Below are 27,962 nucleotides of genomic sequence, written 5' to 3'. Positions count from 1 at the left end.
AAGCAGCGCTCGCCAGAACCCTACAAAATCTTCAGCAGTTTCAGCGGGTATTTATGAAGAACAGCACTAGAACTAGACTGTAAGCTCGTTGTGGGCCAGGAACGTGTCTATCTGTTCTGTTGTATTGTAAGCGTAAGTGGTATTTGTTAAGTGCTTCAAATGTGCCAAGCACTGTACTAAGCGGTTGGGAGAGCACAAAAGAACAGAGTTGGTAGACATGTTCCCAGTCTACGTAGGAGGGAGAACAGGTATTGATCCCCATTTGGCAGATGAGGGAATGGTGGCATGGAGAAAGTAAGTGACTTGTCCAAGGTCACACAGTAGGTAAGTGGTGGAGCCAGGATTAGAAGGCATGGTCTTGGACTCCCAGGCCTGTGCTATTCCCAGAAGGCTGTGCTGCTTCCTACTGTACTCTCCCAAGCATTTAGTACAGTGTCTTGCACATGGGGAGCTATGCTGCTTCTCTGAGCCCTCCTGGAGTGGGGATAGAGGGGAAGTTGTGCTCTCAGGATTCCCTCCACTGGACTAAGAGCTGGCAGAAGAACATGGAGTCCCCCACAGTGATAATAATAATAATGATGGTATCTGTTAGGTACTTACTATGTTTCAAGCACTATTCTATGTCCTGGGGTAGATACAAAATAATCAGATTGGACAAAGTCCATGCCCCGCAAGGGGCTCACAGTCTCAATCCCCCTTTTACAGATGGGGCCCAGAGAAGTGAAGTGACTTGCCCAAGGTCACACAGCAGACAATTGCTAGAGCTGGGTTTAGAACCACGGTCCTTCTGTCTCCCAAACCCAAGCTCTATCCACTAGGCCATGTTGCTTCTACTAATAATAACAACAATAATAATAATAGTATTTGTTAAGCATTTACTCTACCAAGCCCTGTACTACGCCCTGGAGTAGAAAAAAGATAGGTCAGACAGAGATAGGACTCATAAGCTAAACAGGAGGGAGAACTGGTATTTTACCTTCATTTTACAGATGAGGAAACTGAGGCACAGAAAAGTGAAGTGACTTGCCCAAGGTCACACAGAAGACAAGTGAGGGGTCAGGATTAGAACCCAGATCCTCTAACTTTCAGGCCCGGCTTGGTACAGAGGATAGAACACAGGCCTGGGAGTCAGAAGGTCACGGGTTCTAATCCAGGCTTTCCCACTTGTCTAAGTGACCTTGGGCAAGTCACTTTATTTTTCTGGCCCTCAGTTTCCTCATCTCTAAAATGGGGATGGAGACTGTGAGTCCTACGTGGGACGGGGACTGTGTCCAACCTGACGCTTATATCCACCCCAGCGCTTACTACAGTGCCTGGCACATAGTAAGCACTTAATAAATACCATTATTATTGTTATTATAACTGTTTCCACTAGGCCCCACTGCTTCTCTGCCTCAAAGGTTCATAGTAGTGGGAATCAGTTGCACACCAAAAATCCTGGGCCTGGTGTAAACAGAAAACAAGCAAGTGGTTCGTTTTAAAGTCACCTCAAACACGGATGCCCAGGAGAGGACACTATGAGACTTAGGACAGGGTGACCCCTCGGCAGTGGTTCAGGGTGGGTAGAGGGTCAACTGGGACACCTTCGACTCTGCCTTGACTGATCGAATTGAGATCAGACAGCCCGGGTGCCAGGTCCAGGATACGGGCACTAAGAATGAACGAGGGAGGGCAGCAGATCCGAGAAGCCGCTGAGAGGTGGCATCTCTCCCCAAGAGCCATTCCTGCTGAATAGCTCTTGTGTCACAATTACTGGTTTGAGACCCAAAGATTTAGTATTCCCTCAATAATCACAGGTACATGGTTTTACTCCTTTCAGGGTCACATCTGGAGAGTTTCCAGTACTCTACCAGTCTCGGTTACGGGAAGGAGAGTCAAGCAGAGGCCTATCCCTTCCATTCCTAGCTTGGGCAGTGGCTAGTGAGTGCAAGGCAATCTGCTACAAGTCAAAACTCACCTATGCTGGGCAGCAGCGGCAGGAGATAGTCGAGGATGGAGACTCACATTTACTGCGCGTAAGGCAGCAATGGTAAACTGCTTCCGGATTTTTATCAAGAAAACTCTATAGATCCTCTACCAGAATGATTGCAGATGGAGGGTGGGGCATTCTGGGAGAGAGGTGTCTGTGGTGTTGCTATGGGTCAGAAACGACTCGACGGCATAAGACAAGACAAGATGTTGTCGGCGCCTTCTGTTCTCAGAAATTCAATTTTCTTATTTGTAAACTGCAGTTTGAAATCGAGTCTTTGCCCCAAGAAGACAGGAATGACACCCCGGTTTTACTCTGATGGAGACAACATTCATTTTTCAATGAAATTATGCAAGTGTCTGGTGGCGGGATGAGAAAACAATGTATAATAACAGGGACAATAAATGCCACAGCAGAAAGACTTTAATTCGCTTAAAAATGGCTTGGGTGAGAGGCAGAGTGTTTGACAAATCCCCATTTTACATTGGATTTTGTTCAAGGGCCAAGAACAATGAAAGATTACAAAATCAATCTTAAACCATGTACAAGCAAGGAAAACATGAGCCAGAGCAGATTCCTGTAACCCAGTAAATAACTACTTATGTTAAAAGGAAAAATAAAACCTCCAACAGGCCCAGAGTACCTAGCAGGTCAGACTTTTAATTCGATGTGTTAAATTGTCCTTCTCCCTTTACAGTTGCGATTTTTCAATAGCAACCCACCATCTCACTCTCTGTTAATTTAAAAGCATCAGAATTCTACAAGAGGAATATTTTACCCTTACTCCTAGTGAGAAGGGCCCAGGCCTAGGACTCAAAGGACCTGGGCTTTAATCATGGCTCTCCTACTGGTCTGCTGTGTGTCCTTGGGCAATTCACTTAACCTCTCTGTGCCTCAATTTCCTTATCTGCAAAATGGATATAAAATACCTGTTCTCCCTCTATTTGGACTGTGAGCTCCATGTGGAACAGGGGCTGTGTCCAACCAGATTATCTTGTATCTACTCCAGCGCCTAGTAAAGTGCTTGGCATATGTAAGCACTTAACAAATACTAGTTATTATTATTAATCAATATTACTATCTTTAATAACACTTCTTTATGGTATTTGTTAAGGGCTTACTATGTGCAAGGCACTGTACTAAGTGCTGGGGTAAATACAAGACAGGTTGGACATAGTCCCTGTCTCACAAAGGGCTCACATTCTAAATCCCTATTTCACAGATGAGGTAAATGAGGCACAGAGAAGGGAAGCAACTTGCCCAAAGGCACACAGCAAATAAGTGGTGGAGCTAGGTCCTTCTGACTTCCAAGCCTGGGCTCTAACCACTAGGCCACGGTGCTCCTAATTCAGCAGAGAGAGGATTCGTAGATCAAAAGGTGAAGCCTTTAAAATCACTTGAAGGAGATCTTCATTCATTTGATAGTATTTATTGAGCACTTAATATGTATTAAGCACCCGGGAGAGTACAATATAACATTAAGAGTACCTCTCAGGTACTCACCCAGCCCCAGGGAGCAGGGATCACAGCCCTGCAAATCTACTGGCTTGAAAGCACCAGTCCTTCATCATCATTTTTAATGTAATGAAAAGGATTTAGCAGTGTCAGAAATCAGAAATCAGGCTGAGCAGGCCTGACATGTGGGTTCCACACAGGCCCCCCATCTTGCTTCAAAGCTGGAGGGGTAAAACCTGGCCTAGTGTACAGAGCATGGGGCTGGAACTCAGAAGGATCTGGGTTCTAAACCCAGCCCTGCCACTTGTCTGCTGTATGAACTTCGGCAAGTCACTTATCCGTGCCTCAATTACCTCATCTATAAAATGAGGATTAAGACTATGAGCCCCAGGTGGGACCGTGACTGTGTCCAACCTGATTACCTTGCATGCATCCCAGTGCTTAGTACAGTGCTTGACACATAGTAATCACATAACAAATACCATTATTATTATTATTATTATTATTATTATTATTAATAATAAACCATAAGCTTCAGCCCCACAGTGGGGACACTGGTCCCCCTCACTCCCAAGGATGTGAACATTTTGGGGACTCTCCCCAGCCTTTTTTAGGAGTGAAGGGGGTGGGTGTGTTGAGTGGGGAGAAGGAAGCAGAGATGAAGGGGGTGCTGGGATAATAATAATAACAACAATGATGATGATGGTATTTGTTAGTGCTTACTATGTGACAGACACTGTACTAAGTGCTGGGGTGGATACAAGCAAATTGAGTTGGACACAGACTCCATCACATGTGGGGCTCACAGTCTCAATCCCCATTTTATAGATGAGGTAATTGCGGCCCAGTGAAGTGACTTGCCCAAGACCACAGAGCAGACAAATGGTGGAGTCAGGATTAGAACCCATGACCTTCTGATTCCCAGACCCATGCTCTATCCATTACACCACACTGCTTTTCTTTCTGGGATCAGGGGGATCAGGGAGATGCTGTGCTGCTTTGAGAAGAGATTGAGGGAAATAAGGGGGTGGGAAGCTGGAAACTAACAAGGAGATGGTTAGAGTGGTTCAGAGCAATCGGTCCATCAATCCACAGTGTATTGAGCGCTTACTTTGTGTGCAGCACTGTAAAAAGTACTGGAGAGACTACACTAAAATAGAGGTGGGAGACACAATCCCTGCCTACAAGGAGTTGACAGTCTAGAGGAGGAGACAGACATGAAAATAAGTTATGGATAGGGGAAATGGCAGAGTCTAAGGCTATGTACACTAGTACTGAAGGTGGGGTGAATAGCAAGTGCCTTAGGGGTACATATCTAAATGCATCGGCAATGCAGAAGGGAGGGCCAATAGGAGAGTTGAGGGCTTAGTTGACGAAGGCCTCTTGGAAAAGATGTGATTTTAATAAGACTTTGAAGTTGGGGAAGGTGATAATAATAATAATAGTATTTGTTAAGCGCTTACTATGTGCCAGGCCCTGTACTAAGTGCTGGGGTGGATACAAGCAAATAGGCGTTGACACTGTCCCTGTCCCACACAGGGCTCACAGTCTCAATCTCCATTTTACAGATGATGTAACTGAGGCCCAGAGAATAATAATAATAATAATGATAATCATGTTGGTATTTGTTAGGAGCTTACTATGTGCAGAGCACTGTTCTAAGCGCTGGAGTAGATAAAGGGTAATCAGGTTGTCCCATGTGAGGCTCACAGTTAATCCCCATTTTCCAGATGAGGTAACTGAGGCACAGAGAAGTGAAGTGACTTACCCAAGGTCACACAGCAGACACGTGGCAGAGCCGGGATTAGACCCAGTGACCTTCTGACTCCTAGGCCTATGGTCTATCCACTATGCTGTCAGATATGAAATGGAAAGTGGTTCCAGGCCAGAGGAATGACCCGGGCAAGGCATCGGCAGTGAGAAAGTCAAGATCAAGGTACAGTGAGTAGGTTGGAGGGTGGGAAGTAGCGTGGCCTAGGGGAATGAGCCTGGGCCTTGGAGTCAGAGGACCTGAGTTCTAAGGCTCCACCACTTGCCTGATGTATTACCTTGGACAAGTCACTGCACTTCTCCCTGTCCCAGCTGTTTCTTCAGCTGTAAAATGGGGATTCGATACCTGTCCTCCTTCCTACTTAGACTGTGAGCTCCTCGGGGGACAGGGACTGTGTCCAAACTGATTAACTTATATCTACCCCAGAGCTTAGAAAAGAGCTTGTCACAGAGTAAGCATTTCACAAATAGTATTATTATTATTATTGAGCTAAGTGTGTGGGCTGCTGTAGGAGATAGTAGTGCTAGTCCATATCAGTGAGATTTGGGTCCCAGGCTAGGGCAGTTTGACAGAGAAAAAGGAACAGACTTGACACTGTTCTGGAAACAGAATTGACAGAACTAGGTTATCGACTGGATGTGAGACGGGAAGGAGAGCCAGAAGTTCAAGTGGATAAACTCCCTGGGGGGAAATGGGTGAAGAGGTAGGAGAGCAGATGGACTAAGAGATGAAGGCACACACTAATTTGCAGAAGTGGCCTGGGAGGAGCAATTACAAATCAATTAATAATCAAATCAGGGCAGCAACTCTAAAGAACCCCGGAGAAAGAACCAAACACACACTCCAAAACAAAATGAGCAATCTGCCACTCAACTCCACAGGTTGAGGGGAAGGGAGGCAGGGATATGAGAAGGGGAGGGAAAAGGGAAAGGAGAAAAACAAGACATTTAAGATTTTTCCTGAGGATTAAATGTAGAATGTGATTTTTTTTGGCCAAAGGACACTTCTAGAATAGGGAAAACAAACCTATCTCCTGGCAATGAGTTCAAAAAGTTTAACTGATGACTGAGTGAACTCTATAGGCATGTGAAACTATTTCCTATGGCTCATCTAGGACACAGAGCAAGGCCTGGTCTAGCTAGCTTTGATAATTCCAGGAAATGTTTGGCTCTTGGATACTTTTCCAGAAAGATGAAGTGCTATCCGAAGTTTGAGTAGCTTCTGTATCGACTGCAAGACTATTCCTGCCTTCTTCTGAGCCCTTGTCAACCAGAATTTCTTAAAATACAACTTTCTACCTAAGCAGTTTGAAATAATTGTAATAATAATAATAATAATGTGCTAAGTACTGGGGTAGATACAGTATAAGCAAATTAAACACAGTCTTTATCCTACACGACACACAGTCTAAGAGAGATTGAGAACAGGTATATTACCTCCATTTCTACAGATGAGGAAACCGAGATAGAGAAGAGTTACATGAATTGCCCAAGATCATACAGCAGGCAAGTGGCAAAGACAGGATGAGAACCCAGGTCTTCAGATTCCCAGCCCTGTAATCTTTCCATTGGGCCATGCTGCTGCTTGTTTTAAAAACTGATCAATCAATGGTATTTATTGAAGGTTCAACTGTGTGCAGAGCACTGGACTAAGCCCTTGGGAGAGTACAATACAACAAAGTTGGTAGACATGTTCCCTGGCCACAAGTAGCTTTCATTGTAGAGGGGAAGATAGACATTAAAAGAAATTACGGCTATGTACATAAGTGCTGTATGGGTGGGGTGGATATCAAGTACTTAAAGAGGACAGATCCAAATGCACAGCTGATGCAAAAGAAAGAGGGGAAATGAAGGCTTAGTTGGGGAAGGCCCCTTGGAGAGCTAAGCTCATTGTGGGCAGGGAATATGTCATTTATCGCTATATCATGCTCTCCCAAGCGCTTAGTACAGTATCCCTAAACACTGGGATAGATATGGATTAATCAGGTTAGACACATTCCCTGTCCCACATAGGGCTCATAGTCTTAAGTATGAGGGAGGACAGGTCCTTAATCCTTATTTTACAGATGAAGAAACTGAGGCACAAATAAGTGACCTGCCCAAGGTCCCAAAGAAGGCAAATAGCAGAGCACGGATGAGAATCCAAGTCTTCTGACACCCAGGCCCATGCTCCTTCCACTAGGACACACTGCTTCTGATCCCACCAGTTCCTGTGCTGGTAGAATGCACTTTCCAAGTGCTAAATTCAGTGCTCTGCACAGAGTAAGCACTCAATAAATATGATCGAATGAATGAATAATTCCCCAGTGCAATAATTCCCAGTTTGCTACCAGTTGTTGGAGCAAATAGCACTGATTTTAAGGGCGTGTCACTTCAGGAGCTGACCAGTATGCTTATCTGTGGGATGACAAGCCATAATCAATCAATAAATCGTATTTGAGTGTTTACTGTGTGCAGAGGACTATACTGAGTGCTTGGGAGAGTACAATATAAGGAAGACAGTTCCTGCTTCTAGAGTTCTCCTCAACAACATATGAATCTACCTGAGAAGGAACTCTGTCTCTAGACCATGATGAATTGGTGAAATAAGTAAGTAATCGGCCCTACTCCTCGAGTCGGAAGATAGTGTGGCAGCCGGAAAGGCAGCAGAGAGTTGGAAGAATGAAGTAAACCCAGCAGGGGGCATTTGCTCAAACCCCTTCAAACTTTTTAAGGGTGTGTTTTAAACTGGGATGGATTGGATAAATAATAATAATAATAATATTAGTGGCATTTGTTAAGCACTTATTGTGTGCCAGGCACTGTACTAAATGCTGGGGTAGATACAGGCAAATCAGGTTGGACACAGTACCTGTCCCACATGGAGCTCATAGTTTCAATCCCCATTTTACAGGCCCAGAGAAGTGAAGTGACTTGCCCAAAGTCCCACAGCAGACAAGTGGAAGATGTGGGATTAGAACCCATGACCTTCTGACTCCCAAGCCTGTGCTCTACCTACTACGCCATCATACTTAGTTAAGGATGGACTGGTGATTGGAGGCTGGAAGAGTCAATAACAGATTACTGATTTGTAGAGTTGCAGGACAAAAAAATTGTCTCGGGAAATTATTGTATTCTGCTCCATACACACCATCTTTGATGAATATAAATAATAATAATGATTGTGGTATTTGTTAAGTGCTTACTCTGTGCCAAGCACTGTACTAAGCGCTGGGGTAAATACATGATAATCAGGTCCCACATGGGGCCCACAGTCTAAGTAGGGAGAACAGGTATTGAAACCCCATTGTGCAGATGAGAAACTGAGGCACAGAGAAGGTATGTGACCTGTCCAAGATCACACAGTAGGAAAGTGGTGGAGCTAGGATTAGAACCCAGGCCCGTGCTCTTTCCACACTTTTCAAGTTTTACGCTGTCAGGTCGCCTCCGAACCAGAGCATCTCCATGGACACGACTGCCAGAACGCCCCACCTCCATCTGCAATCGTTCTGGTAGTGTATCCATAGTTTTCTTCATAAAAATCCAGTAGTGGTTTACCATTTCCTTCTTCCATGCAGTAAACTTGAGTCTCCACCCTTGACTCTCTCCCACGCTGCTGCGGCCCAGCACAGGTGAGTTTTGACCTGTAGCAGATTTTGAGTAGCAGATTGCCTTCCACTCACTAGCCACTGCCCAAGCTAGGAATGGAGTGGGTTTGCCTCTTCTTGACTCTTCCTCCCATAGCCAAAACTGGTAGAATACTGAAAACTCTCTAGGTGCCATCCCTGAGAGGGGGCTTTTCCCAACACTGCTTCTCTCTAAATAAATCCAATCTTGTTTCCTAGGCTCTCTTTCCACCCATATCTTTTGTGTGATAGTAAGGGATTAGCTCTCTTTTTCACTATGTATGTTTCCATGTACAAGCACATCAGCTACATGTATAAAAATGTAATTTCCAACTTACTGGGTTTAGGCAGGTTTGTGGTAAGAGCAGGATTACACTGGGTGAGATCACATCCTTTCAAATCTGGGAAATTTTTTTAGGGAAAAGAGTCTGCTAATGGCCACTCATGTGCACATGCACGTGGGAGTGTGTGTGTGTGTGTGTGTGTGTGTGTGTGTGTATGTGTGAGAGAGAGAGAGTATATTTTTCACTTGAAAAGCCCAAAACGCCACAACAACCCTGAGATGAAATTATAAATTCAGGAAAAAAAGAACACACCATCATCCTCCACCCATCAGCAAACCGATGTCATCGGTGTATAAAGATGAAAAACGAACCCCGTCCAAAATGCTCTCCCAAAGTTGGTCCAAAAGTAACTCTAGGAAGGTCCCATGTGATCCTTACTTATTTGATTCTGCATTTAGACCTCCTCCACCCTGGAACCTAATGCGTTCGAAAAGACCACACTTCATTCCACCCGCCTCTTTGGTGTTTCTCTCAAGCTTTCTTGCTGCTCTATCCCTGACCCAAGCAACTCAGTACAGTGTCCTAAACACAGTAAGCGCTCAACAAAATACGACTGAATGAATGGTCCTGCACAAAGGAGCACAATTTGGATCGTGAGCTCAGCCAGCTTCTCGCTGCGATTTGGCTTAGCCCCAACTCTAGTTCACAATTCCAGATAGGCTGCAGCCCCCAGGACTGTCAGCTGGACTGGTTTTGCTTTAAAGAAACAGATCATGATTCACTTAGAAGCCCTCTGGCATTAAACTTTCTCAGTCGCCAAAGCAATCGTCCCGAATCATTGCCTCCTCCGTTACTTAACTTGGGCAAGTGAAAGACGACCTGCAGATTAAGAAAACACTGGAATCTACTGAAGGTCGAAACTAAGAGTGGGCAGAAACATGGAGCACAGAAAATTCAGTGACTAATCTTCCCTATAATTTTTCGGTAGGTATAGGAAGACTTTTTTTTCCCTTTAAAGGAAGCACAGAAATAAACATATCCCTTGTCTGTGCCTATGAGCAAGCCTGGTTTGGGGCCAATAGTATTAAGCAGACACACTCATTGTGAAGCACATGAACAATGTCCTCCACTTAGTCAGATAGACTCTTAGTCACTCTTAAGGTCCTCTGGGTTCAGAAAGAGGAATACCGTTGCTTGTGTGAACAAGAAAACTGACTGGAGAGACAACCGATCTTACTTTATTTTTCAGCTATCTACCCCGATGGAAGCCCTCAGGAAAAAAAAAATTCTTTTTCTGTTTGTCCAAAATAATTTCTTCGTTCAATTCCCTTCTGCATCGTAAGATCTGTTCGGTTTCAATAGCAGCTTTGGGTGGACAAATAGCAGGAACATCTGCGCCTCGCGGTCAGTCCTACGTTTAATAAACTGGGTCAGATTCAGTCTCGCTACCCTTTGCCCCGCTGAGTCTTTCTTATTGCTTTGAAAAGTTCATGAAAATGCAGGCATTCAGGACCAGATGAGAAAGGTCTCTGTCTGCCTTCCCCTGGGACTTAACAATGGGGCTGTAGGCAGCTTCTTGGCAAGGCAGGACAGATGTTTGCTTCTTTTGCTCTCAGCTGGGCTGCAGTGCTGACACACCACGTCCGCAGTTGCATTGGAATTACACCACGGAGCCAGGGAACAAGGGACGAGGCCTTAGTGGAAAGAGCACCAGGAATGGGAGACAGGAGGCTTTAGTTCTATTCCTAGCTCAGCCTTGACCTTGGGCAAGTCACTCAATCAATCGATCAATCGTATTGTGCACTTGCTGTGTGCAGAACACTGTACTATGAGTTTGGAGGAGTACGATAGAGCAATACAACAGAAACATTCCCTATCCACAACGAGCTTAGAGTCTAGGGGGGAGACAGACATTAATACAAAGAAATGACAGATATGGACATAAATGGTGTGGGACTGGGAGATGAATAAAGGGAGCAAGTCGGTGCGATGTGGAAGGGAGTTGGAGAAAAGGAAAACAGGGCTAGGGACTGTGTCCAATCTGATTATCTCATGTGGTAAATGCTTATTATATACTCTAATTCTTATTGTTCTGGAATTGATTGATTAGTTGTTTCTTAGCAACTCCACTCTTGAAGTTGAGGACAAAGAGTTTCCTTTTGAGCTTGCAATTCTTAGCCTTTGACAGTTTTTGTTTTAATGTAAAGGGCGAAACAAAAACTCTTTGAGGAGGCAAAAATGGTCTCTGTGATGCCTGCTAGGCTGCCTTGAAAATCATGTTCATGTGAATGGTCACACCGGTGCTTAGAACAGTGTCCAGCGCTTAGAACAGTGTCCGGCTCTTAAAACAGTTTTTGGCACATAGTAAGCGCTTAACAAATACCATCTTCATCATCATACTACTTGTATTCATATAAAAACTTAAAAACACCTTGTACACCTCTTCTCAGTGAATTTCCACGGTTTATTTTTACTACCTTGAATATCAATCAATTCAATCAATTGCATTTATTGTGGGTTTACTGTGTGCATTGCATTATAATAATAATAATAACAATAATAATTATGGTACTTAAGTGCTTACTAACTGTTCTAAGCACTGGGGTAGATATAAGGTAATCAGGTTGAACACGGTCCCTGTCCCACATGGGGCTCAGTCTTCATCCCCACTTTACAGATGAGGTAACTGAGGCACAGAGAATTAAAGTGACTCACCCAAGGTCACACAGCAGATAAGGGGTGGAGCCAGAATTAGAATCCATGACCTTCTGACTCCCAGGCCCGTGCTCTATCCACTACGCCACACTGCTTACTAAGCAACTGGGAGAGTACAATACAATAATTTAACAGAATTGGTAGACATATTCCCCGCTCAAAGTGAGCTGAAAATCTAGAGGAGGAGACAGACATTAATATAAATAAGTAAATGAATAATAAAATAAACAAAATAAACAACTCAAAATAAATATACAGAAATAATCATTTCTTGATTTTCTTCCCTATATTTTTTCTGATTTCCTGTTAGACTCAGTACCAGATCTTAGCCATCAGAGTATTCAAAGAAGGAGAGAAACCCAGAATTAGGAGAGACACGGAACCTCGGAACTAGGGGAGAAATCAGAGTGGGTTCAGCTCTCTTCAGTCAGTCAACCATATTTATTGAGCACTTGCTGTGTGCAGAGCACTGTACTAAGCACTTGAGAGATTACAATATCACAGAGTTGGTAGACATGTTCCCTACCCACAATGAATTTATAGTCTAGAAGGGGAGACAGACGTTAAAATGAATTATGACTATGTACTTAAGTGCTGTAGGGCTGAGGGTGGGTGAATAAAGGGTACAGTGCTTGGCACAGAAAGCGCTTAACAAATACCACCGTTATTATTACAAATCCAGTGCAAGGGCTACACAGAAGGGAGAAGGAGTAGGGGAAATGAGGACTAGGAGGAGATGTGTTCTAAAGTGATTGTGGTATCTGTCAAGTCCTCACTATGTGTCAAGCACTGTACTAAGGGTGTGGATGGGTAGAAGACAATCAGGCCCCACATGGGACTCGCAGTCTAAGTAGGAGGTAGAAGAAGTATTGAATCCTCATTTTGCAGATGAGGGAGCTGAGGCAGAGAAATTAAGAGAAATTAAGTCACTTAATTTCACCAAGGTCACATAGCAGACAGGTGGTGGAGTCAGGATTAGAACCCAGATCTTCTGACTCCACAGCCCATGCCCTTTCCACAAGGCCACATGGCTTCCTCAGAGTGCCTTCAGCAAATTATTCCCTGGAGGTGAACGTGATTCATGTCAACTGTAATGCACCTTTGTGCAGTCTACTTTCATCCTTCCAATGAAGCACTTGGATGTTTTCGGTTTCCAAAACACTTTGATTTGGTCTTTGGAACACTTATCTTCTGAACCACTACCTGAGCTAATGGGTGTTTCCAAGGCCTTACCAAAGAGCGCTTTAACCACCTATAAGGCAGTCTACATTTTTCCACAAGTACACTGATAGGCACATATCCTCCTTAAACTTATCAGGGCATGTCTAATGATCATGTTCTTAAAGCATTAAACCATCAGGATTTAATTCTATACAAAAAAGCAAACTCTTGGCTAATGCTAATTCCCTTCTGAAGAAAAAAATCGAATTCAAAGTAAATTAAAAGGATTAAGTTTTTTTTTTAAATAAAGTCAAGATTCCTTCTTCCATCTTTCCCCTAGGTGTCTTTCAGGACCTGGACCCATACTTTAAGCTATTGGGCTAAATCCAGTGTAAATTTTTGAGTTTATAAAATATTCATTCACTATGATAAGGTGGAGTTAGTCACAGGGCTAGACTATCAACGGCTGATTTTTACTCAGATTTCCTATAGGATTCCACATAATCAACCGATCAATGGTACTGAGGGCTTACTATGGGTAAGTGCTCAATAAATATGATCGACTGGCAGTCAGCAGAGCACTGTGGTAATTGCTTGGGAGAGTCCAATACAACAGAATAAGCAGACCCCTTCCCTGCCCAAGATGAGCTTCCAGTCTAGAGGACTGTAAACACGTAATTGTTGTTTTGTAGATGAGGGAAAGTGTCTATCAACTCTGGGTTAGTCCAATGCTCTGCATGCAGTAAGCGCTTAATAAATACTACTGATTGATGAGGATAAACAGAAACTACAGAGGAACTCCTGCCCATTCTCAATTACCTGTTCTAATGGGATAGAGGTAAGGCATGGGGAAATGTCATCTGCATTTAGTGCAATCCCAAAACTTTATTTCCAATATTAATAATCATTGGGTCATTTGTTAAGTCTTTACTAAATGTCAAGTACTGGGTAGATGCACTACAATCAGATCAGACACAATCCCTGACCCACATGCAAGTTCACCATCTAAGGGAGAGGGAGAATTGATCAAATCAAGGGTACTTACTGAACGCTTATTGTGTGCAGAGCATTATACTAACAGCTTGTGAGAGTACAACACAGTGGAGTTGGTAGACCCATTGTCTGCCCATACTGAGCTTATAGTCTAGAGGGAGACTAGGTATTAGATGCCCACGTTACAGATGAGGAAACTGAGGCACAGAGAAGTCAAGTGACTTATCCACGGTCACCCAACAGGCAAACGGCGGAGTGGGGATGGGAACATAAATCTTTTGATTCCCTGTCCTGTGCTGGTTTTACTAGGCCATCATCAATCTCATGCTTCACATAATGTGTCTGCCAACTCTGTTGTGATGTATTCTCCCAAGTGCTTAGTATAGTGCTCCAGACCTAGTAAGCACTGAATAAATACCATTGATGATGATGTAACCTTATAATAATAATAACGGTATTTGTTACCATTGGTATAAGTGCTTACTATGTGTCAGGCACTATATTAAGCACGGGGGTGGATACAAGCAAATGGGATGGACGCAGTCCCTGTCTCATGTGGGGCTCCCAGTCTCAATCCCCATTTTACAGATGAGGGAACTGAGGCCCAGAGAAATGAAGTGACTTGTCTGAGGTCACACAGCAGACAAGTGGCAAAGCTGGTATTAGAACCCATTACCTTTTAACTTCCAGACCTGTGTTCTACCCATCATGGACAGATTTGCATTTCTCTTTTCTCTTCTGAGGGAGACACCGGGCATACAGCTGTACTTTGGATTGGGAGATGGTGCTATTAGGGGGGAAAACTAACCCCATCAGAAGAGGTGACTTTAGAAGCCATGACCATCTGACTCTCCATTCATAGTGTTTTTACGTACAGATCTTCCTCTGTCACAGCGATACATTTGCCTATATTTGAGGAACCTATTATCAATCATTTGCATTCACTGAGCACTTATGAAAAGCAGCATGCTGTAGTGGATAGATCCTGGGCCTAGGAGTTAGAAGGACCTGGGTTCTAATCCCAGCTCCGCCACTTGCTTTCTGTGTCATCTTGGGCAAGTCACTTTACTTTTCTGGCTTCAGTTCCCTCACCTTTAAAATGGGGATTAAGACTTTGAGCACCAAGTGGAACAGGGACTGTGTTCAGCCTGATTACCTTGTATCTACCCCAGGGCTTAGAACAGTGCCTGGTACATAGTAAGCATTTACCTAATACCATAAAAAAAGATGAACATTGTACTAAGAGCTTGGAAGAGTACAATATAACAGAGTTGGTAGACACGTTTCCTGCTCAGAGGACTCAGTCTCCTCTTCTTCCTGTTCAAAGGCAGAAACCTCTCTCCTCATTGTCTCGTGTCCTGCTAAACCATATAGTTTGAGCCTCGGCTTCACTCTGTCATTAAATGTTTATTCGGCTCTCCTCGATGATGTGTGTCTCATTTCAGTTCACCAAACAGCAGCTGTTTGGGTATCCTGTTATCATCCATTCTTCTCCTGTGTCCTGGCCAACAAAGCTGTGTTGCTCTGAGCATTGTTTCGATGCTGGAGGACTGACGACATTCCAGGACCTTATGTTTTTGGTCACTTTATCTTTGTCTAAAGAGCCGACAGTGGGAGGGAGCAGGAGGAAGAGGAGGAGAAGTAAGGAGCCGGAATAATCAACCAAACTGGATAATGAACCACTGCACAACAGAGTGGGTGCTAAATTGCTATATTCTGTAACGTCCCATATTTAGAGCACAATACTTCACTCCGATTTTGTTAGTGTGGGGAATACTCTTGTTGAATTAGAAAAAAACAACAACGGAGACTCAAAGTTTGGGGAAAAATGAATGATTTGGAACCATTCACAACAAAATAAACTCACCATCTAAAGTATGAACTGTTGTTTCTCCATTGTAGAAATAATAATTATAACTCTGGTATTTGTTAAGCCCTTTCATGTACCTAGCACTGACCTAAACGTTGAGGTGATACAAGATGATCAGTTCAAATTAAGTCTCTGTCCCACATGGGGCTCACAGTTTAAGAAGGAGGGAGAAAAGGTACAATAATAATAATAATAATGTCGGTATTTGTTAAGCGCTTACTATGTGCAGAGCACTGTTCTAAGCGCTGGGGTAGATACAGCATAATCAGGTTGTCCCACGTGAGGCTCACAGTTAATCCCCATTTTACAGATGAGGTAACTGAGGCCCAGAGAAGTTAAGTGACTTTCCCACAGTCACACAGCTGACAAGTGGCAGATCCGGGATTCGAACCCATGACTTCTGACTCCCAAGCCGAGGCCACGCTGCTTCTCATTTGCATCCCCATTTTGCAGATGAGGAAGCTGAGGCCCAGAGAAGTTGCCCAAGGTCACACAACAAGTTCATACGAGAAACTAGGGCCTAGTGGATAGAGCACAGATTAAGGACTCAGAAGGCCTTGGATTCTAATCTACATTCTGCCATTTGTCTTCTATGCAACCTTGAGCAAGTCACAACTTCTCTGTGCCTCAGTAACCTCATCTGTAAAATGGGGATTAAGACAGTGAGCCCCATGTGGGTAGGGAGTGCATCCAACTTGTGCATCTTGTATCTACTTCAGTGCTTAGTACAATGCCTGGTACATAGTAAGTCCTCAATAAAAACCATAGAAAAAAAAAGTAACGTGTCTGAACTAGGATTAAACCCCACATCCTCGGACTTCCTGACCTGGGCTCTTTCCAGTAGGTTCCTAGTCTAATTAACTTGAATATATCTGCATTTTGAAGATGCAGAAGCAAAAAGGAATGCAAGTAATACACATATCTAGATAACAATTTTCTCTGCTCTATATGAACTTCACTTGCTTTACTTGAATTATACGATACTAAAACAACAGCATCATTAAAATCTTTTAAACTCCATAAAGAGAAAATCGCTCTTTCTGCCTCCTAATTTCATCTAGTAAATAAGAAGTGCTGGCTTGAACTGAAGGGGCCACATATAAACACTTGCATAAATACAGGTTCCCAAATAGACCATCTCCCATCTTTTATTTAGGTTTGACATAACAGTATCAGATGATTCATGATCTGAGTTCAAATATTAACTTTATATATTCATGTCATCTTACTTGACATGTATGGAAATGGAGAGGGCAAGGAACAAGAAAGATATTGTAAAGCCAAAAGCGCGTAAAAGCCTGCTCAGGAAAGGAACTCCAAGACATCTTATCGGACCCTGTGACTATCTGGTCACTAGGCTGCCGATTTGCTTGCATAAATATCAAATTTTGTTAACCCTCTCACACGCTTTACATTTTAGTAGACCGCATAACCAGTTCGTCATCACAATATTACAGTTTGGATGAGGATTTCTCCCAAGGCATTTCATCCAATTTCCAAACGTTCAGACTTTCTCAAGAATGAACACACTGCTCTACATTGCCATGCTCCAGGGCAAGGTTATGTGCTCGATAGATATGGATTTTAGTTGTGTTACCGTGGTAGTTTCAGGGTGAAGCCTATGAATAGAGTCGTGCATATTCTGATTATGTAATAGAGATATCCATGCAACTGATAAGATGCTGTTAACATTCATTTCCAGCCACTGAGCAGGATTCACCAAATGCTGCCTTATATAAGAGGTCGGGATGTTCTGATTGTCATAAGCTTTTCCGATTATTCTTCCATCTCCTACAGTATTTCAACACTATTTTGGACATATAGGGAAAACACCATCAAGTGGATTGAAAAGTGCTTCGAAGCACAAATGGCCCAAAGTTTTAAGAGAATAAAATATCCCCAATGCGTGTCATTTTACATATATTGCCTTTCTTGGTGCACAAAGAAAACCACAATTTCCACATTCTTTAATCCCTCATTTGCGAACTAAGGGCTCTGGCTATGAGAACAATTTACATCTCATTTTTATGCACTTAATGAGTGCATTAAATGCCTGGGAGTCAGAAGGACCTGGATTCTAAACCTGACTCTGTCACTTGTCTGCTGTGTGACCTTGGGTAGGTCACTGTGCCTTAGTTATCCCATGTATAGCATGGGGAGTAAGACTGTGAGCCCCATGCGGGACAGGCCTGTGTCCAACTTGATTAGCTTGTGCCTACCTCAATGCTTAGTACAGTGCCTGGCTCATAGTAAGTGCTTAACAAACGTCATTAAAAAAATAAATTATTCCTTCCAAAAAGGCACAACTTTTTCTAACATCCCACTTTAACAGGGTAGGGAACACCCCGTAACTCTGTCTCAAATAGATACAATGATAGTGGTCACAATGCTTAGCGCAATAAACACTGCTGTCAGCATATTATTCTCATTAAGTGGATCTGATCCCTTCAACGGCAGCTGGTAATTCTTGCTGAATTTCAGTACTTCCTTCCAGAGATCAGCAAGAATTTCACACTTTAGAAAGTGACTATTTGCAATTAAAGTACTTTGTGTATTCCAGAGATTTCTCCAATTTGTAATCAACCGGAGAAGCCTAATTCATCCTTCCATAAGGTTCTGGTAATTTCCTCATCCTCCCGTAGAGCCAAATGCAGTGGCGGAGTCTCACATAAATATCTTGCAGGCTATAAAAAACTCACATCTGTTCTTGCTTAAATTGGGAACCCTTAGATGAGCCAAAAAATATGTTTGGGGTTACTCTGTTATGCCTGTCCTACACTCTGGAGAGTCTACAGCAATGCCACTGTTCATTTTTAAATTATATAGTCTTTGGAATTTTTGTTTTCAAGTGTAACTTTAATGACATTTCTGAGAAGCAGCGTGGCTTAGTGGGTAGAGCATGGGCCTGGGAGTCAGAAAGACCTGGGTTCTAAACCTGGCTGCCACATGTCTATTATGTGACCTTGGGTAAATTCATTCATTCATTCTTTCATTCATTCAATAGTATTTATTGAGCTCTTACTGTGTGCAGAGCACTATACTAAGCGCTTGGAATATACAAATCGGTAAATCACTTAACTTCTCTGGGCCTCAGTTACTTCCTCTATAAAATGGGGATTAAGAGTGTGACCCCTATGTGGGACAGGTACTGTGTTCACCCTGATTATTAATAATAATAATAATGATGATGATGGTATTTATTAAGGGCTTACTATGTGCCAAGCACTGTTCTAAGCACTGGGGGAGATACAAGGTAATCAGGTTGTCCCTCTTGGGGCTCACAGTCTTAATCCCCATTTTACAGATGAGGTAAGGGAGGCATAGAGAAGTTAAGTGACTTACTCAAGGTCATACAGCTGACAAGTGGCAGAGTCAGGATTAGAATTTATGACTTTTGACTCCCAAGCCTGGGCTCTGTATCTACCCCAGCACTTAGAACAGTGCTTGGCAAATAGTAAGCACTTAACAAGTATTATTATTATTATTATTAACCTTGTGAAATATAGTCAGGGCTCAATTAGTAGTTTGAATTTTCACTGTGTAGGTTAGTCAGTATAGCCCTTCATCAGACACAGGGTAACAGCAGTAAAAGTAGTATTTATTGAGCACCCATTTGGTGCCATGCATGGTAATATACACTTGGGAAATACAGAATAAAGTGACCCATTCCCTGCCCACAAAGAACAGCAGCGTGGCTCTGTGGCTAGAGCACGGACCTGGGAGTCAGAAGGATCTGGGTTTTAATCCTAGCTCTGCCGCATCTCTGCTGTGTGACTTTGGGAAAGTCACTTAACTTCTCTGGGCCTCAGTTACCTCATCTGTAAAATGGAGATTAAGAATGTGAGTCCATAAGGGACAGGGACTGTGCCCAACCTGATTAGCTTGTATCTACCCTAGTGCTTAGAACAGTGTATGGCACACAGTAAGCGCTTAACAAATACCGCAATTATTAATATTATTATTAAGGAGCTTCCACTTTAACGGGGATGTCAGACATGGGGACAGGAGAGCAGTCACTGTCTGCAGTCAGTGTGGCCTTTCGTTGTGCACAGAGGGCATCAAGATCAATCACTGATATGTACTGAGCACTTATTATGTACAGAGCACTGTACTAAGTGCTTGAGAGAGTGCAGTACGACAGAGTTAGCGAACACGTTCCCTTCCCCAGAGTGAGTTTAAAGTCTAGAGGGCACAGAGATGCCTAGATTCAGCTGGTCCAACCTCATCTCCTACCTGTTGCTCTCAGCATTTAATCGCTACTGCCTCACAGGCCTTATTCATTTATTCATTCAATCGTATTTATTGAGTGCTTGCTATGTGCAAAGCACTGGACTAAATACTTGGGAGAAGCAGCGTGGCTTAGAAAAAGAACTCGGGCTTGGGGGTCAGAGGTTGTGGGTTCTAATCCCAGATCCACCACTTAGCTGTGTGACTTTGGGCAAGTTACTTAACTTCTCTGTGCTTCAGTTACCCCATCTGGAAAATGGGGATTCAGACTGTGAGCCCCACGTGGGACAATCTGATTACCTTGTTTCCCCCCCCCCCCAGTGCTTAGAACAGTGTTTGGCACATAGTGAGCGCTTAACAAACACCATTATTATTATTATTATTATTACAACAGAACAATAAACAGGCCTCACAACATGCTCCATTTATTTCACAAAAGTGTTTGCCTGGAACCCAGACAGAAAAGAAAGGGGCTCAGGAAATGAGGTTGCATGTGAGGAAGTAAAAAAGAAAAAAGCATTGCCTTTAAATGTCAGTCAAAAGCAGAATCATTCAGTGATTGATAAATGCTCTTAGTACCGTGCTTAGCCCTCGTCACAATTTACTTAGTGCCGAGGTCTAAGCACTGGACTAAAAGCTTGAGAGAGTACCAGAGAAGCAAGACAAACGTTCCCTGCCATCAAGGAGTTCACAGTCTAATGGAGAGGACAGACAGACATCAATTGTTTACAAATAGGGGGAGCAGACATAAGAAGGAAAGAGCAGGGAGAAGTACAAATATATCAGGGCGATACAGCTGAACAAACGAATGTACAAATGTCATTATTTTTAGTAGTAATAATAATAATAATAATAAATGGTGGCATTTGTTCAGCATTTACTATGTGCCAAGGACTGTACTAAGTGCTGGGGTAAATACAATATAATCAGGGCCTACATGGGGGCTCGCATCTAAGTCGGAGAGAGAACAGGTATTGAATGGCCATTCTGCAGATAAGGGAACTGAGGCACAGGGAAGTTAAGTGACTGGCACAAGATCATATAGCAGGTACGTGGTAGAGCTGGAATTAGAACCCAGGGCCTCTGAATCCTGGGCCTGGGCTCTTTCCACTAGGTCATGCTGCCTTTGGAAAATAAAGCGGCAACTAGAACATCAGGAATAAAAGACATAGGTGGTGTTGGGTGTGCGTTGGGTTGCCGTGATTTGGGTGAGGTGAGTGAATTGGAGAAGGGCTCTTGGAGGAAGAACGGGTAGGCTTGGTACATGCCCATCACCAGCGGCTACAGTTAAGGGCTTTAAGGAGAACACTGTGCACACAGCGACAAAAGCCAGGCCAACTTTAGAGCAAGTGGGGCTGCGGGTGCCTATAAAGGAGCTAAAATTGTGTTCTTTCCTCATGATGGCATCGGACCAAAGATGAAGAAATTGCTGAGGGTGTGGATTGAGGGTCCCTTACAAAATGGATTCCTTTTGGTCAGGTCAGAGATCAAGCAATCAAAAATATTTAATGAGTGGTTACTTTATGCAGAGCACTGCCTCAATCAATCCATCAATCATATTTATTGAATAATAATAATAATAATAATAATTGTGGTATTTGTTAAGCACTTACTATGTGCCAGATGCTATACTAAGTGCTGGGATGGGGAAAGCAAATTGGGTTGGACGCAGTCTCCGCCCCACTGAGGCCTCACAGTCTGCACAGAGAAGTGACTTGCCCTAGGTCACACAGCATATAAGTGGAGGAGCTGGGATTTGAACCCATGACCTTCTGACTCCCAGGTCATGTGCGCTTGATTCATTCAATCGTATTTATTGAGCATTTACTGGGGGCAGAGCACTGTACTAAGCACTTGGGAGAGCACAATATAAGAATAAACAGATACATTCCCGCCCACAATGAGTTTACAATCTAGACTGCTTTACTGAGAGCAGAGCATTGAACTAAGCACTTGGGAGAGTACAATATAACAGAAATGGTAGAAACAGGAATACATGCTTTAGAATGTGGGTGGGCTGAGTACCAAAGTACTTGGGGGGGTGAGGACTCAAGCACATGGCTGATACAGTAGAAAGGAGATAGGGGATTAATCAGGGAAGGCTTTTCTGGAGGAAAAGTGATTTCAGATAGGCTTTGGAGATAGGGAGAGTGATGGTCTTTCAGGTGTGAATGTTGATGAAAACCCAGGCAGGAAGGAGGGTGTGAGCAAGAGGTTGAGGCGAGAGAGAAAGATTGTAAAATCGTGGGAAACTAAAAGCTGTTTTGCTTTCAGGGATTGATTTCCCAGACCAGGGATTAATTATAGAAGTCAGCTAGGGATGGCTTGGGAAATTCAAAAATGAGGTATGACCTGCACAGTGAAGCAGCATGGTGTAGTGGGTAGAGCACAGGCCCGGGAGTCAGAAGATCATGGGTTCTAACCCCAGCTCTGCCACTTGTCTGCTGTGTGACCTTGGGCAAGTCACTTCACTTCTCTGGGCCTCAGTGACTTTATCTGCAAAATGGGAATGAAGACTGAGTCCCACGTGGGATGTGGACTGTGGCCAACCTAATTAGTGTGTATCTACCCCAGGCCTTAGCAATAATAATAATAATTCTGGTATTTAATAATGTTGGTATTTGTTAAGCACTTATTATGTGCCGAGCACTGTTCTAAGCACTGGGGTAGATGCAGGGTAATTAGGTTGTCCCACGTGAGGCTCAGAGTCTTACTCCCCATTTTACAGATGAGGTCACTGAGGCTCAGAGAAGTGAAGTGACTTGCCCAAAGTCACACAGATGACAGGTGGCGGAGCCGTGATTAGAATCCACGACCTCTGACTCCCAAGCCTGGGCTCTTTCAAAATGCTTACTATGTGCCAGGCACTGTACTAAGTGTGGGGTGGATACAAGCCAATCAGGTTGGACGCAGTCCTTGTCTCATGTGGGGTTCATAGGCTCAATCCCCATTTTTACAGATGAGGCATGTGAGACCCAGAGAAGTGAAGTGACTTGCCCAAGGTCATACAGCAGACAAGTGGCGGCGACCCTGGCATATAGTTAGAGCTTAACAAGTGCCATTAAAAAAAAGAGGGACAGACCGCAAAAAATGAATTATTCAAGGAAAATGACAGAGTATAATAATAATGATATTTGTTAGGCGCTTACTATGTGCCAAGCACTGTTCTAAGCGCTGGGGTAGATTCAAGGTAATCAGGTTGTCCCACGTGGGGCTCACCGACTTAATCCCCATTTTACAGATGAGGCAACTGAGGCACAAAGAAGTGACTTGACCTGCCCAAAGTCACACAGCTGACAAGTGGCAGAGCCGGAATTAGAACCCATGACTTCTGACTCCCAAGCCCATGCTCTTTCCACTAAGCCACACTGTTTCTCGCTGTGCCACTGTAGGCAGGGAATGTCACTATTTGTTGTTGTACTGTACTTTCTCAAGCACTTAGTATAGCGTTCTGCACACGGTAAGCACTTAATAAATACAACTGAATAATTGAATGAATATATACATTCAATAGTATTTATTGAGCATTTACTACGTGCAGAGCACTGTACTAAGCACTTGATAAGTGCTGTGAGGTTGGGGTGGGTATCAGAGGGCATAAGGGTGATGTGGCAAGGGAAAGGAATCAAAGTGCTGAAGCCCACATCACCCGATGCTTTATGCCTACTACTTGCCTTATGTACATATCGGTAATATATTTATTTATATTAATGTCTGTCTCCCCCTTCTAGACTGTAAGCAGGGAATGTGTCTGTTATATTGTTGCATTGTCCTATCCCAAGCGCTTAGTGCTTGCTCTGCACCCAGAAAACACTTAATAAATATAACTGACTGCTTGAGTAAACTTGCTGATTTCTCTCCTCCTGCCTCCTGACTGTTCACACTCCCGTTGACCCCTCTGGGTGGCTGATGTCACCGTCTTCTTAAAAGCTTGAAGTGGCTTCTCTTGTCTCTCAAGACCAGTCAGTACAGTCTCTACTGCGGACTTCAAGATTATCACGCCCAGGCCGCCTTGCTCGTATCTGCTACACCCAGCTTGGCTTCCCAGTTCCGCACGAGAAGATCTCCTCCCGGCTTCCCTCCCACAACTTTCTGGCCTCTGAGTCGGCCCTGGGGCTGTCCTCGTAAACACACCTTCTCCTCTCTAGACTCTCAACTCGATAAGGGCAGGGAACGTGTCTGCTAATTCTGCTGTATTGTAACAATAATAACAATATTTATGGTATTTGTTAAGGGCTTACTACGTGCCAAGCACTGTTCTAAGCACTGGGCTCACATTTTTAATCCCCATTTTACAGATGAGGGAACTGAGGCACAGAGAAGTGAAGTGACTTGCCTAAGGTCACACAGTAGACAATTGGCAGAGCTGGGATTAGAACCCATTCCTCTGACTCCCAAGCCTGTGCTCCTTCCAAGTCACACTGCTTCTCTACTAACCCAAGCGCTTATTACAGTGCTCTGCAACTAGTAAGCGCTCAATAAATGCCATAGATTGATTCCATCCCTCACCTAAAAGCTCCTCCACTCCTGCTAACCACAACTCCCTGCTCTTTAAAAACTCTACTAGAGAATTTCTCCTCTGCTCCAGACACACAGCCCACTTCAGTTAGTTACTACAATTACCTTGGCACTCATTTCTGTTACCCAAATTCTTTGTCTTTGCAACCCTGGCCTTTGCATGAATTGTTTATTGCTATTTCTGTGGTTTCCCTATACTCTGTCTAAGTTTCTTTTTTTCTCTCTCTCTTTCTCTCAGAAGGCAAGGTCCTCCATGGCAGACCTTGCTATACCAGTCTATTGTGAAATCCAGGGCCAATATATATATATTTCTAGAAACAGGGTGATGGGGAGTTTCAGATGGTAACAGATTACACAGAGACAAAAAATGCAAACACAAAATAAGTGGTGAGTGCTCGGCTTTAGGAAAATGTCACGGGGAGTTCAGAGTTCAGGGGGAAATGAACAAAAGGCTGAACTGCCTTGTAAAACAAGGGACAAAAGAGCAGTCCTAGGAGGCTTGCCCATATTTACAGGTTTTTCTAGGACGCCCCGAGCAACTTTGGAAAAATACACAAAAGAGCTCAGCTCGGGACTCTCCCAGCAAAACTGGCCAGCCTGCCCGCCTAGTCCAGAGTTTCAGTGGCTTTTTCCCCTCTCAACAAATGTATGATCCTTAGGGTCCAGACTAGAGAATACTCATTTCACACTCAAGATGAAGATGGAGAGGACCTGGGTTCTTGTCCTGGCTCTGCCACTTCCCTGCTATATGACTGTGGGCAAGTCTCCTCATTTCTCTGTGCTTCAGACAGTTAGCCCCCATGTAGGATGTGGACTGGCTCCAACCTGATTATCTTCCATCTACTCCAGTGCTTAGTACAGTGCCTGGCACATAGTAAGCACTTAAATACCATATTAAATTAAAAAAAAGATGGATTAGGATTCTTGATATTCCTTCAAGGGCACTTGGTTCCAGCCTTCGTTCCACATTCACAGACACCCTCTGATGTTATTTAAATCCTCGATTACACTTCACGCCCTCTACTTCTAGGTGGATCTGGGATCTTTGCAAACCACAAACTGAAGGTCAGCCAGGTACTACTACCTAAAAAAGTCAACAATAATATAATGTTGATATTTGTTAAGCACTTACTATGAGTCCAGCTCTGTTGTAAGCATTAAGGTTAACTAACAAATTAATCATGTTAGTCACAGTCCCTGCCCCACACAAGTATTGAGTCTAAGGAGGGAAGACAGATATTGAATCCCCATTTTAGAGGGAACAAAATTGAGACACACAGAGTTTGAGTGACTTGCCCAAGATCACAAAGCAGTAAATTGGCAGAGCTGGGATTAGAACCCAGGTCCTCTGACTCACAGAGGCCCATGCTCTTTCCACTAGGTCATGCGGCTTCTCTAGTGATGAGTACAATTTATTGGAAATGAAAATGAGATTCTTTCTTTAATTTTCATTGAGCCAGCTCTTATGATTATACACAGTGCTATGCTGCAGGGCTTGTATTTTAATAGCAATGTACAGAATGTTTTTGAATGGTATTTATTAAGTACTTACTATGTGGTAAGCACTATACAAAGTATCTGGTTAGATACAAAATGATCAGGGTGGACACAGTCCTTGTCCAACAAGGGGCTCACAGCCTAAGTTGGAGGGAGGAGGATTTAAATCTCCATTTTACAGATGAGGTAACGGAGGCTCAGAGAAGTTAAGTGACTTGTCCAAGGCCATGCAGCCGACAAGAAGTGGAACTGGGATAAGATCTAGGTCGCCTGACTCCCAAGCCCGGGTTTTTCCACTAAGCCACACTGCTTCCAATACACAGAGAACAACAGTTACACAGGGTCTATTGAAAAGCTGAAGGCTCTGAAATGAGTTAGCCTGAAATAAAGAAGGCTAAAATACGACTTGACTGCTTTCTTCAAAGTATAATAACAATTCTACTTGACGTAAAGCATTTATAAAGTTATCTTCCTCTACACAGAGGGGCTTTCATTGCTCTCCATTTTCTAATTCTAGAAGACCGATCTAGAAGACATAAGCTTAAATTTCATCAGGTGACATTTGATGGAAAGAAAAAGGAAGAAATTCCTGATAACAGGGATCAATGGGGGTTCCAAAAAGAGAGCATGAGATCTCATTCCCGGAAATCTTTTAAGAATAAATTCGGGCAATGCAACCTCTTGGATGGCACAGGTACCACCTGGTCGCAGAGAGCACACAGTTGAGTGATGGAGGGGGAGGTGGTTTCCCGGTCTACAAAAATGGAATCAAAAGAGTTTTATGCTGGAAATGTAACATCAGGACTGTAGAACCAGTTCATTCTTCTCTCTCTCAGTTGACAGATAAATGGAATAATGGGAGAGTAATACATCTATAATGGCAAATTGCACCCATCCCAGAGGAAAAATAAAAATAATTCATTTGAGCTTGAGATAACACTCAAGTCATGCAGCAGTGAAATGGAATGAAGAAACTCCTTACTAATAGGTATCCCAAAATACTAATCAGTGACAAAAAATGGGTCCCAGTTTGCTGAGTTCATCTAAACTGTAAACTCTCTGTGGTCAGGGAATGTGTATCTACCAACTCTGTTATACTGTACTTTCCCAAGCACTTCATTGATTCATTGTCATATTTATTGAGTGCTTACTGTGTACAAAGCACTGTACTAAGCACTTGGGAGAGTACAAAATAACAATAAGTACACACTGCTTGCCCACAATTAGCTTAATACAGTGATCTGCCTAGTGGAAAGATGTCGGGCCTGAGAGTCAGAGGACGTGGGCTCTAATCCCAGCTTCGCCATTGTCTGCTGTGTGACCTTCTGGAAGTCACTTTGCTTCTCTGGGCCACAGTTACCTCCTCGATAAAATGGGGATTAAGACTGTGAGCCCCACATGGGACAGGGACTGTGTCCAACCCAATTTGCTTATATCCACCCCAGTGCTTAGTACAGTGCCTGGAACATAGTAAGCACTTGACAAATACAATTATAATAACAATAAATCGACACATTCCCTGCCCATAGTGAGCTTCTTCTCTCTCCACAGGAAGTTTTTCCTCATGGAGCCACTCGCTTCTTGATGACCACATGCTGTGCTGGTCTATCTTCAGGCACTGACTTCCAGTTTTCGGGTGGGACACAGAACTGTCTTACGTTTTGTGGATATTTAATCTAATTCGAATTGTCGAGTCTATCTGTACCACCCTCAGCCCCACAGCATTTCTGTATGTGTACGCAATTTGTTTATTTCTATTGAAGTCTGTCTCCCACTCTAATAATAATTATAATTATGGTACTTGTAAAGTGCTTACTATGGGCCAAGCACTGTTCTAAGCACTGGGGTAGATACAAGCTAATCAGGTTGAACACAATCCCTGTGCCATTTATTTGTTC

General features: G+C 43.4%; 1 protein-coding gene and 1 non-coding gene across 3 annotated transcripts in view; one reads left to right on the top strand and one right to left on the bottom strand.

Moving 5' to 3' along the window:
• The window catches only part of SRGAP1 (SLIT-ROBO Rho GTPase activating protein 1), a 288,890-nt gene that overhangs the window by 242,054 nt on the left and 18,874 nt on the right, over window positions 1-27,962 (bottom strand). The gene's annotated exons all lie outside the window — the stretch shown is intronic.
• Window positions 1,810-1,947, top strand: LOC114809751. Its single transcript, XR_003757529.1, has one exon. It is a non-coding gene; the product is annotated as a small nucleolar RNA SNORA7 (small nucleolar RNA).

This window comes from Ornithorhynchus anatinus, chromosome 2 (assembly GCF_004115215.2).
Source record: "Ornithorhynchus anatinus isolate Pmale09 chromosome 2, mOrnAna1.pri.v4, whole genome shotgun sequence".
Taxonomy (NCBI): domain Eukaryota; kingdom Metazoa; phylum Chordata; class Mammalia; order Monotremata; family Ornithorhynchidae; genus Ornithorhynchus; species Ornithorhynchus anatinus.
The sequence above is the reverse complement of the archived record's forward strand: the minus strand, read 5'-3'. Positions and strand labels throughout refer to the sequence as shown.